Here is a 13,137-nt window from a genome sequence, read left to right on the forward strand (position 1 = left end):
GGCAATTGAAAAGAATTCTGGTGTTAACACTTTCTGGAGCATTAATTCTACTTTGGAGTTATTCGATAGGATTAGATGCCTCAATACCAAGTCAGTTGAGGTTTTTGATTTTTCGACTTTTAGTCGATTTGATATTTCCTGAACCTAGAAATGTTCTTTCCTCTGAACTTTTTTTGTTGATTTGTACTCCCATGGGGTCCCAGAACAAATTTAGCTTGGTTGCCCAAATTGCAAGTTTGGGCAACTCTGGTAATTTGCATAAATCCAATATTGCCGCCGGGCGCCATTTTGAAAATCTAACTTTTAAACCACTTGCCCAATAATGATATGAAATACATCTTTTATAGGCTATGAGCCGAGGGGTCGACCATGCTCAATCAGAGGGAGGATGGCTAACAGTTATTTTTGGCAAGGCCAAGGTCCCTAGTGCTGAAAAAAATGTGATAGCAGTGTGAAACTCTTAGCCGTATCTGTGTTATCATCACATTTGTCAGATCACCCATTTATCGCTTTTCGGGTCATTTTTCCCGCTTAAGATTTAGGGGGTGGGGTTAGTTTTTTGGCTCTCAAATAATATCACGTGTATATATCAGCTGGTGTGGTATATCAGGTAAAAGGTTATTGAATTACCTTTCAAATGATGTATAGAAAGTGCCTTTGTGATCTATAGTAACCTCTTTATAATGATTATTAAAACATAATTATTTCCACCAACTCTCAAAACTTCATCACAAAATCCCCAATTTTAGGAACAAAAATAGGCAAAAATGAAAAGGTATGTAAAAGGTGTGTTTCGATTTGAGACACACATACAGTATAATTAGTCAATATCCTCACACATATGATCATGATGTGCTATGAAATTCAATGCAATATGTGTAGACATGCTAATACGAATGTTGTCATCAATGTCAATATTTTCATTATATTTTAGGTGATTTGCAACCATGACAGCGGTGCACGACATCTAATGTATTTCTCTTTGTAGATTTGTTGGTGCAGAATACATTTTTAAGCAACTATAGCAACTGATGCTAATTTGTAGTAGTGGTGGTGGTGGTGGTCTCATTCGATATTATGTGTCTTTCCAGGTGAGACGGTGGTGGTGATATTGGTGGTGGTGAAACAGAGTGTACCGCAGATAGACAATTGAACAAATACTTGCAATGGAGATTGCGATCACTCAGAAAGTTCCCAAGGACGTTTGTATCATTCATAAGCTATCGTTAGATGTCAAACCAGAAGATCCGCTCATAAGCCCTCAAACATTCGATTCGTGGACTACATTGCTGGATGCGGCCAAAATACGGAATCATGCACCCATTCTCGACCTTGCTCAGTCGCTGCCAGAGAAGGAGATTCCCCGAGTATTCTACCACAGGCAGTGCAGGAGTCTGTTCACCATAAAGCGAGATTTGGAAGCACTGAAACGAAAAGCTGAATCCAATTTAACCGACGATGCTGCTGCAACATGTTCAGCGAGCAAGAGACAAGCCAGAAGGGCATCTTCGGAATCACGCATCTATGAACCGGATTGTATATTCTGTGGAAAGACCAAGTGGTGCAAGGGAACGTCATCCCGTGAAAAGTTGAGCAAGGCTGTTGATCTGAGAGCAGATGAAACACTGCGAAACAGCGCCGTGCGTAAATGTGACACGAAAATCATGGCTGCCACAAGTAGAGACATTGTGGCAGCTGAAGCACGATACCATTTCTCTTGCTACAGAAGTTACACGAGACCAAGCACTAAAGATGCACATGACAGAAACACGGCCGCCACAAACGAATCTGACTACACTGAAGAAGAAGCATACAATGAGTTGCTAGTATACATCCGGAACCATATAATCCCGAATAAGGAAATTGTTAGGATGACAACGCTGGTAGAGCACCTACAATCGATAATGACATCAAGAGGGTTGCATGGGATAAGAACTGCTACAAGAAAAAACCTCGCACGGAAACTGGAAACTGATCTTGGAAATAGCGTTCACATCTTTCAAGACAACAGTGGAAAACTGATTGTCGTACCTGATAATGTAACACTACAAGATGCTGTCAAAGAAATACAAACACTTAAACAATAACTGAGCATTTGGAAAGGGAAATCATCAAACATGTCCAAAGTCATTGATCAGACATCGACACACATCAGATCGATGATAAGGAAGGATAACAAACCAACTCCATGGCCCTATCATCCAGCCGACGTCGACAATGACTCTTTCGTCGTTCCCGTCTATCTCCAGCGCTTTATGCTTGGCCTCTTGACTGGAGATCCGGAAAACGCGCTTCCATCAAACAGGGTCATCATGCTGATGCAATCTTTCAGCCAGGACATTATCTATGCAGTGAGCTGTGGACAACAAAAGCCTCCGAAACACATGTTGCTCCCATATGCAGTTAAGACTCTCACAGGGAACGTAGAACTAATTCGCACATTGAACCATCTTGGACATGCAATATCCTACACTCAACTGGAGGAAAATGACACTGCACTATGTCTTCAAAAACCTGCAGCAAACTTAAATGAGCAAACAGTCCTACCAAGCAGCATCCAGCCGTATGTATTCACAAACTTGGCATGGGATAACATTGATAGACTGGAAGAGACGCTGACCGGGAAAGGAACAACACATCGAGTCAATGGCATTGCAGTGCAGGCCAAAATGTATGGACCACACCTTCCAAAGGAGCCACTTCCGAAGATCGAGAAGCTCAAGCAAAGAACAGTCTGCATAACAGAAGAAACACTGCCTGTCTACATTGCAGGTGAACGTGTTGGGCCTCATCCACTACAAACATTATCAACAGCTGCAGCGGAAAACAAGATGGCTATGGAAGTTGCTCAAATCAAGAATCTTCTTTGGGTCATTGCCCGTCAGGTGGACCCAGTAACACAAAAAACACCAAGTTGGACAGGATTCAACATCACCGTCAGGGCATTTATCAGCGTCTCTCAGGATATTGTTAGATATATGCCTAAAATAAATGCACCAGCTACAGAGATGTCCACAGTCGCAGAAATCTTGAAGCAGTCTGAAAGCGTCCGACAGATCCTACACTTGCAGGACATCGTCGTCGTCATGGATCAGGCCCTGTATGCTAAGGCTGCCGAGATCGTCTGGAAACACACAGACACATATGCTAACATCGTACTTCGCCTCGGCACGTTCCACACAATCTGCAATGTGATGTCGATTCTTGGTGCTCGTTTCCAAGATGCTGGTCTTAGAGACTTTTGCATCGAAACAGGAATCGTCGCAGAAGGCTCACTCCATCGGGTTATGGAGGGGAAGATGTACAACCGAGCAGTCTGTGTACATAAGAGCATCTACGAAGCATTCATGAGGCTTGCGTGGATTGAATTTCTCCCTTGGCTGGAAAAGATGCGACCAGAGGCAACACAGACGGTCACTACGTTATTAGCAGAAGTTGCTGAATTGGGACAAGATGAGAGCCAGTGGAACAACCTGTTGGAAGATCAATCGTGTGAAGAAGTTCAGGCTGTTTGGAAGCAATTCCTGCATAACCTTCGTCATGATAATGGTGAATAGTCGTCATTCTGGATGTCGTATGTGGATATCGTTGAAACGGTCTTGCTTGCTCTACTGCGCGCTTCCCGAGAAGGTAATTGGCCATTACATCTATCTGCTATCCAAGCCATGATTCCTTGGTGCTTCGCATACGACAAAATCAACTAAGCACGGTATTTATCAGCATACTACGCACAAATGACAAACCTTCCAACGCAGCACCCTGGCATCTTCCAAGCGTTCTCGGATGGGTACTTCTCAGTTCAAATGTCAAAAAGCAATCCGTTTGGATGCATTCCAGTTGACCAAACTACTGAGGTCACTGTCAACAAAGACACACAGACACCAGGTGGCACTACCAGGTTCAACTTGAAATCTGGAGCAGTGAAGCGCTACTATGTCACATCCGAACACAGGAGTGCGTTTCTCCACCAGATGAGGGAAATTGTGAATGTCAGCAACACACACATACAACACGCGGATCTGCAGCAAACACGGATCAAGAAAGATGAGGACGCTGTATCATCACTGATAACTCTGATCCAGAGTTGGGTGAACCCATTCACTATGGCCAGCTCTCTCATCAGTATTTCCACCGCACGCGCAGCCCCTCCAAATATTGCCAAGGATCTGGAGAAAGCATGGGAAGTCGGACACAAGTGCTACACAAACTTCAAGATTGAGCGACTTGAGAGCAACCCACCAATCAAGAAATTCCACGAACTGATGGATAAATTGGAGAACTTCACTTTTCTCATGTACGCACCGAAGTCGGGGACAGTGAAGGTGAATGACTTGAGATATCACCTGTTCTGTGCCAAGAGGGGAGAGATCGACAGTCACCAGCTACCTCCGTGCAAAGACTGCTTAACCAAACATGCACAGCGAGCCAACTATCAAGCCGCTATTTGGAAGAGGCGTCTCAAGATGGATCCAGCAGTACCGAGTCCAATCGGGAAAGGATGGCACTGGGATACCCAGGATGGTCGCGTGCAGCTGGCAGTCGACTGGATGCAAGGACAGCCCGCACCACAGGCGGTTCTGGATTTACTGGCATGCACCTGTTCGAAAAGATGCACACTACCCATGTGTGTCTGCATGGCCAGTGGTTTGAAGTGCACAGACATGTGCAAACTCACCACATGTGACAACCAGAGAGTGTATGGTGAGAGTGATGACAGTTCGGCAGAAGACGATGAAGAAGACGACGACGATGACGAGGATAACTTCTGAATTGTAGAACTGTATGGAGAAAGATCATGTACATATGTGTAACAAATATGGTGTACGCTGAATTGATAACTCGTGTACTTTATGGTATGATGTCTATAAATATATGTTGCTTAAATAGAAAGTACATTGTTTTCCTTTGGTTTACTTTATGTATAGCTGGTAATATAAGAGAACCATACAACACTACAAGACTAAAAACGTTTGCATGAATATGATGTAAATTATCTCGCCAAGTTAGGGTACATCAGGATACATACATATACATGGAGTAGGTTAATCATCACATGCATCATACGTCTGTGGTATATTCAAGAACACCACGTACAGTTTGGTCATAATGCCTTCATATTTTTAGAATTAGACATTTCTGACACCAATTTCAGTACTTTTTGGCCTATATATGGCTGACATCCCAATATTATATATACTATTTTTAGACCAATAATGGTATACAAACTATATACAGTACATGCTGTCGGTCAAAAATCGTAAAATGTAAATCAATATATCATAAGACCGGAAAGATATACATTTATGGATTTTAGGTCATGGTTACAGCAACTACTGTATATTGTATTTTCTCATCTTTATCAAGGTGTATGAGATTTAAGGCCCAAATTTGACTTTAATCATACTGTGTGTTTCGCAAATTCAAAAATTCATTTAATATCCGCCAAACTGAATTTTTGCCTAATTTTGTTTTCATTGGGGATTTTGTGATAAATTTTTGAGGGTTGGCGGAAATAATTATGTTTTAATGATCATAAAGAGGTTAGATCATAAAGAGGGTGACATAGTCACAATTTCGGTCTTCGAGGCCGGCCGATAGGCACAGTGTGACCGGAAGGGACGAGGTTCTCCTGACCAAGGGGCCCTCGACTTGGTGGGGTTTGTCCGCACAATGTGGGCGCTTTCAGGATGAACTTTAGCCGGGGAGCGTTTGGGCGCCCCGGTCTGATACTGCCGCCCATGCGCAGAACAACTTGTGAGTGCACGTGGGTCCCGGCGGTCCCACTGGCCTAGCGCTACCATGTTTAGACAGCGAACTCCGTCCCCGGGCACCACGTCTGACTCTCTTATTCAGTGAGACATGGCGACGTGGGCACGGTAGGACACCCGTAGAGCCCCGGCGGACCGGGGACGCGCGAGCCTACGCGTTAGCGTGCTACGGCGGAATCAACGGCCACGGCCGGGCCGATACTCGGCCCGGTCGCACCGGAAATGGACTGGTTCGACGCCCGCGCTGGAGAGGTCGCGGGAGACTGAGATGTATTAACAAATAATTAATTAATTTGAGACGTCCGATTTCTAGTGTTTGGAAATTTGGAAGACCTTGACCCTAGCCTTTCCCTTGCGAGGGCAAGGAGGAACTTAACACTTGACACTTAAGCTTAGTTTGAAGTACACCCTGCCAGCGCTCACGGTGGGACGGCAGGGCAACCAGAAGGGATGAGGTTCTCCTGACCACGTGGCCCTCGATCTGGGAAGCGAGAGGCGTTCCATTAGTGGACGCGCCCCTCACGCCCGACTTTTGGGCGGCCCCGGCAGGCCGTTTGTTTTGACGTTCCGTGGCAGGCGCCGCACCCCCACCTCCGGGCCGACCGGGCGACCGGAATGAATCCCGGTGTCCCGATCCGAACCTTCAGAGCGGGCCGGCTGGGGAGTGCCTGGCACCCCGTACCTGCACTTTCCATCCCTGCGGTCCCAAATAGCGGAACCACCCGAATACCACTTTATTCGACAAAATGAGGTGCGGCCTACATCTAGGCAAGGCCGCGTGACGTCATCGCGCTTTCACCTTAAAAGACTTATTTGATATAAGTTAATATTTTGATATAAGCCTTAGAAAACCAACCCTATAGAAGTCAAATGGTCCAATAAAGGGTGATGGGAGGGTGATGGGAGGGTGATGGGAGGGTGATGGGAGGGTGATGGCAGGGTGATGGGAGGGTGATGGGAGGGTGATGGCAGGGTGATGGGAGGGTGATGGCAGGGTGATGGGAGGGTGATGGCAGGGTGATGGGGGAGGGTGATGGGGCAGGGTGATGGGAGGGTGATGGGGGAGGGTGATGGGAGGGTGCAATAATCCGGTGCAATAATCGAAAACCGATTCAAAATGGACCCCCGCTACGATTTTCCACGATCACATTTTATTTTCACCACTTCAAATCGACCGAATTTCACCAAATAAGATACCACACTCGATGCACTGATGTCATTTTTACGGCAAAAGTGAAAACAGATTTTAATTTGGAAATAAAACGAAAGCGTGCACAATGGAACCATTCGTGCCGCATGACGCGGTGACGTCATCGCGCTTCCACCTTAAAAGACTTATTTGATATAAGTTAATATTTTGATATAAGCCTAAGAAAACCAACCCTATATAATCACACAGGCACTTTCTATACATCGTGTGAAAGATAATTCAATTACCTTTCACCTGGTATACAACACTAACTGATACATATAGGAGATATTATTTGAAAGCCCCAAAACGAACCCTACCCCCTAAATCTTAGGCGGAAAAATTACCGAAAGCGTTATTGGGGTGGTCTGACAAATGTGATGATAACACAGATACGGCTAAGAGTTTCACACTGCTATCACATTTTTTTCAGCACTAGGGACCTTGGCCTTGCCAAAAATAACTGTTAGCCATCCTCCCTCTGATTGAGCATAATGTCGAAAATTTGAGGGTCTGGCTCATAGCCTATTAGGGGGTTTTGGGGTGTGTAGAATCTATTTATTCTGTTATTTTTTCAATTCAAGGTGAAGATCAGGTGCTGAAGGTCATTTCAGGTCAAGGTCAAATTTGACCTCTCGGTGGACAACAGATGAAAAGTTTAACAAAATTACATTTTAATAGTTTATTCATGTTCATGTCACGGAATGGATAATCATGTAACATTTGACACATTTGTATTTGAGAAAGTAGTAATAATTCATATTTGAAAGATCATTATGGATATTAGCCTAGCTTAGATGACATTGAAACTAACACATTGCTTTGGCCATTCACATTTCATGATGAGGAAAACTATTGCATTAAGTAATTATGCATAAACGTCATTGTAAGGACGTTACAAGGCTTGGCATTACTGCAGATAAAAGGTGGTTTTAAACAATATGCTATAACCGTAATGAAGTATATACCGGGTATCACCTAATAACCTTCATCTTTACTCCCACTCATCATCGTCTTCATCCTCAATAACCTCATTGTCTTCAGAATCAACAATACCATCGTCAATATTCTCATCGCCTTCACTCTCCTGATCCACACCCTCTCCAAATTGTCTCCTTGAACATCCTCCCTCTCAACATCAACCTCATCTCCAGTCTGAGCATCTCGTTTCTAAGTGTACGGATTATAATAATAATAATAATACATTTATTTTATATAGCGCTTTTCAAGAAGCCCAAAGGCGCTTTGACAGAGTACAAAAAACAAGTGCAAAAAGACAAAAATCAATAGGTAAATAATCAAAGCAAAAGGAAGGAGCAGGAGAAGAGATAGTCAGGGGTTAAATGTTGTGGGTTAAATGTTGAATGCAGTGTTGAACAGGTGGGTCTTGAGTGATGTTTTGAATGTGGTGAGTGAGGAGGAGTCTCTGATGGTGTGAGGTAGTGAGTTCCAGAGGGTGGGAGCAGTGATGGAGAAGGCCCTGTCCCCCCCAGGATCTGAATTTGGTCCGCATGGGGGGGCGGGGGGGTCAGGAGGTTGGTACCAGCAGAGCGGAGGTTGCGGGTGGGAGTGTGTCTGGAGAGGAGGTCAGCCAGGTAGGATGGGGCCAGGTTATGGAGGGCTTTGTAGGTAAAGAGGAGGATTTTGTACTGGATTATCTGGGGGATGGGGAGACAGAGAAGCTTGTAAAGGACGGGGGTGATGTGGTCACGGGTCCGGGAATGGGTGAGTAGATGGGCAGCAGAGTTCTGAATGTATTGGAGTTTATTGGTGATTATTGAGGGTGAACCATAGAGGAGGCTGTTGTAGTAGTCCAGACGGGAGGTGATGAAGGCGTGGATGAGGGTTTCTGCAGCCGTGGAGGAGAGGGATGGACGGAGACGGGCGATGTTTTTCAGGTGAAAGAAGGCTGTCTTTGTGATCTGTTTAGTGTATTTGTCGAAGGAGAGGGTTTGGTCAAAGATGATGCCAAGATTCCGGATGTGAGGGGAGGTGGATACTGGGAAACCGTCGATGTTGAGGGCAAAGTTATGGGTGGATTTGGTGAGCGTTTTTGGGCCAATGATGATTATTTCAGATTTATCATAGTTAAGTTTGAGGAAGTTGATTTGAAGCCAGGATTTTATTTCAGTGATGCAGTTTGTCAGGATAGAGTGGGTGGCGGTGGAGATGGACTTGGTGGAGATGAAAAGCTGGATGTCATCGGCGAAGCAGTGGAATTGGAGACCATGACGGTGGATTAAGTGAGCAAGGGGGGACAGGTACAGGATGAAGAGGAGGGGGCTGAGAACTGAACCTTGGGGGACACCTTGGGGGAGGGGAGCAGTGGGGGATTTGCAGTTATTGATGGAGATGAACTGGCGTCTGTTAGAGAGGTATGATTTCATCCAAGAGAGGGCAGTGCCGGTAATGTTAAAATTGGTTTCAAGTCCGGTGAGGAGGATGGTGTGATTGATGGTGTCAAAGGCGGCGCTGAGGTCAAGGAGGATGAGAATGTTGAGGTTGCCGGCGTCAGAGGAGAGGAGAAGGTCGTTGGTGATTTTGAGGAGAGCAGTTTCAGTACTGTGGTTGGAGCGGAATCCGGATTGGAATGTTTCATACAGGTTATTGGCAGAGAGATGATGTTTGAGTTGAGTGGCTACAGCGCATTCCAAAACTTTTAACAGAAAGGGTAGGTTGGAGATGGGTCTGAAGTTATTTAGCATGTCAGGGTTGAGTCCAGGTTTTTTCAGAATGGGGGTAACAGCAGCAATTTTGAGGGATGGTGGGACGATGCCTGTAGACAGGGAGGACTTTATTGTTGCAGTGATAAGTGGAGAGAGAGAGCAGGAAGGGAGGTCTTGACAAAGCTGGAGGGGATGGGGTCAAGAGTGCAGGTGGCAGTTTTCATTCCTATGAGGAGTTCAGAGAGGTCAGTAGGGGAGAATGGGGAGAATTGAGACAGGGGTTGGCAGGATAAGGGGGGGGGGGGGGCAGGTGGTTTGAGGGGGAGCGGGTGCGGTGGTGGTTAAGCTGTTGTATATGTTGTCAATTTTGCATTGGAAGAATTAAAGGAAGGAGATGCAGTTGTCCACTGTGAATGACTGGGTGGTGGTGTTCAGGGGGCTGAGGAGTTGTTTATCGTAGAGAAGAGTGCTTTTGGGTTTCCAGAGCCATAGTGGATAATTTGAGAGTAGTAGGCGGAGCGGGCGCGGGAGAGGGCACCTTTGTAGTGTTGTAGGTGGTCCTTGTAGGCTTGGGAGTGAATTGTGAGACCTGTTTTATTGCGGAGTCTTTCAAGTTGGCAAGCACGAGTTTTCATCAGGCGGAGTTCAGGGATAAACCAGGGAGCAGAATGGGTGAAAGAAACTGTTTTGGTTTTCATAGGCGCAAGCTGGTCAAGGCAGGAGGAGAGAGTGTGGTTGTAGTAGTCATTGAGGTCAGAAGGGGTGTGGAGGTCAATGAAGGGAGAAGTGGACATTTTTTCAGAGAGGGTGGATGAGAATGAGGTAGGTGAAAGAGCGTTTAGCTTATGGAAGTTGATAGTGCGATAATGCCTTGGTGCTGGGGTGGGGATGTTGATGGTCATAGTGATGGCTAAGTGGTCAGAGAGGGTGAGGTCGGAGCCAGAGAGATGGTGCAAAATTAATCCAGTAGAGCAGACAAGGTCCAGAATGTGCCCATGGTTATGTGTAGGAAAGTTGACATGTTGAGTGAGGTTAAAGCAGGTGAGTAAATCAGTGAAGTCAGTGGTTATTGTGGAGTCAGTGGAGTCCATGTGGATATTGAAATCACCGAGGAGGAGGATTGAGGGGGAGAGGGAACAGAGCTGGGTCAGAAAGTAGGAGAAGTCAGAACAGGAATGATAGGTGTGGTTTGGGAGGGCGGTAGACGACAGCCATGACTGACTGTGTGTGACCAGAGAGTTTAAAAGCCAGGTGTTCAAATGATGGAGCAGATGCGATGGAGATGAGGCTGGTCTTGATGTCCTCTCGGTGAATTACGGCAATTCCACCACCTCGGCCCTCCGAGCATGGTTTATTGATGTAAGAATATCCATTGGGTGTAGTGAGGTTGAGTGACAAGTAGTCCAGAGGTTGTTGCCAGGTTTCAGTGAGACAGAGAAAGTCCAGTTTACTATCCAGAATGTAGTCGTTCAGGATGAGGCATTTGTTGTTGAGGGACCGGGTATTGAACAGGGTGAGCTTGATGTTGTTTTGTACAGTGGGGATGAACTCAGGTGATTTAGCCAGGGTTTGCAGACAGGAGGTGCGATTGTGTGCGTTGCTGTGACCAGGTGCGCTGGGACGATGAGTGGGAGTGCGCTGAGCCGACCAGAGTACGGGAATGGAGTGACTCGTTTGTAAGTAAACAAACTTACGACCAGAGCCTCTATGAATATATCTGGGTCGTCGCAGGAGTCAGTGGTATTTGATTGCAGAGATGCATGATTGGGTGGAGTGAGTATTGAGCAGAAGAAGCCTTGTGGCGGAGTACCTCAGAGCCATGCCAGGCAGGAGCGAAGGGACGAGTACGAGGCCAAGGTCGAGGAGGCAAAGTGGCAAACGCAGCGGCAAATGACCGCAGCCGCTAATCAAGACCACAGCGGCAAACAGCCACAGCCGCAAACAACGGCCACAAACAACGGGAGTGGGCCTGAGGAAACAGTGGAGGAGCCGGGCAGGTGAAGCGAGGAGCAGAGCCGGGACCGAGCAGAGGGCAGACCCAACGGTCAAAAATCCGTCACGACCACCAGAAAAGCAAACTATGTACAATGGCCCAGTCGGAGAAGTGGCGAACAAGTAACGCCAGCGTCCTCTCCAGACCAGACCAGAAGCGGATTCCCTCTTGACATCCATCTTGCAGCATCCCTCTTGACCAGAGCAGTTACAGTATGACGTGCATGAAAGATGTTGTTTGTGACAGCCACATGCCTCGGTCCTGCACTTCTTGCCATGTGCCCTACACTGACACAAAATCACGTCAATCAGATCTGGTGGAGCTGGGTCACCCTGAGTGATGACAGGAACGGGGATGCCATCCCGGATCTCCCATCCAAAGCGAGTGATATCGGCTGACTCGTTGGGTGGGGCTTGGTGATCTGCAGCTTTCCACAACATCACCTGCAGATGAGCCCACAGCACATGCTGCAACAGGTTGGCAGATGTTGGAGGCAGGGCCATGATTTTCGGACTTTTCTCATTTTTGGTGAAGAGTGTGAAGCGGGCAGACTCCATGGATGTTCCTGGTGGTTGACCATACAGAGCAACGAAGAAGGGTTTTGCTGCTTCCATCATATCTGCCTGTGTGGTGCCCACCTTACCCAGGACATCAGCCAAGCTTGGAAAGTCCCCATCAAGCAAGTTGTTCAGTGCATGGATCTTCCCTGTGGCATATGGATATGATGTTGTGTCGCACCCGTCTGAGGGCATGCATGCCAAGCAGCTGCAGACATTTTGGCCCAAGGTCAGCACAGGTGGCTTTGATGTCCAGCACTGTCAGTAGATGATAAATGTTGTTCCTGGGACACCTCCATTTAACATGGGAAATCCCTATCTAATGTCGTTTACCCCCCTGTCTTTTCCCACTTTTGGAAAACACCCCTATTAATCCAAAAGACTCTATGAGCCTTTTGGCCTTTTGAACCATGAGCTTATTGGCCTTATGAGTCAATTAATCTACTTGGGCTAATACATAATGAAGATATTTTAATTGAGCTCTGGCTGAATGGTAAACCCATCTTGATGTACCAGGCTGAACACTAACAGCTTGGAACCAATCCTTCATTGAACCTCCAAATCTCCATTCACTTATGTGTAAATTTTCCTCTCACCATCACTTTTCTTCATTTCCCCTTAACACCTCTATTCCTGCCCCCCTTGGTCTTATGGTACTCTTACTATCAATGATCCCGAGTAGACCACTCAAACATCGATCCTACAAATATTTGTTTATGTGTGGGAAATTATTTAATTCTCCTCCAACTTCCAACACCATCTAATATATTATTAAAGAAGAGGTTTGAGTTTGGTTCTTTTTCAAGATATTTTAACTGAGCTAAGATAAAATGGTAAACCTCCCTCAATGTTCCATGTTTGACCTCCTCCAGTGCCACACACCATTTTTAAATTAAAGTATATATTTTCCTGACAACCATCAAAGGTTTCCGTCCACTCTAAAATATTTCCATCTTTTTTACCC

This window comes from Myxine glutinosa, chromosome 1, assembly GCF_964187855.1.
Source record: "Myxine glutinosa chromosome 1, kmMyxGlut1.1, whole genome shotgun sequence".
Taxonomy (NCBI): Eukaryota; Metazoa; Chordata; class Myxini; order Myxiniformes; family Myxinidae; genus Myxine; species Myxine glutinosa.